Source organism: Tarenaya hassleriana, unplaced genomic scaffold (genome assembly GCF_000463585.1).
Source record: "Tarenaya hassleriana unplaced genomic scaffold, ASM46358v1 Cleome43, whole genome shotgun sequence".
In the NCBI taxonomy this organism is placed as follows: domain Eukaryota; kingdom Viridiplantae; phylum Streptophyta; class Magnoliopsida; order Brassicales; family Cleomaceae; genus Tarenaya; species Tarenaya hassleriana.
The window spans coordinates 254643-254868 of NW_010967059.1; positions in this window are offsets into that span (position 1 = coordinate 254643).

The window sequence follows — 226 nt, forward strand, 5'->3', positions numbered from 1 at the left end:
GAGCAAGGTATGATCTTACACTACACTTTATTTGGGTAGCCCGAGTTAGATTGGTTTGACTATTTTGGTTGACGAGTTTGACCGGTTTGACTCTTCTGGTTGACGAGTTTGACTGATATTCATATAATTGCTCATATGTAGGACATCATCAATCTGTGGAAAAATCTGATAATGATTAGGAGGATGTAGAAATTGCACAGAACGAACAAGGTATGATCTTACACTA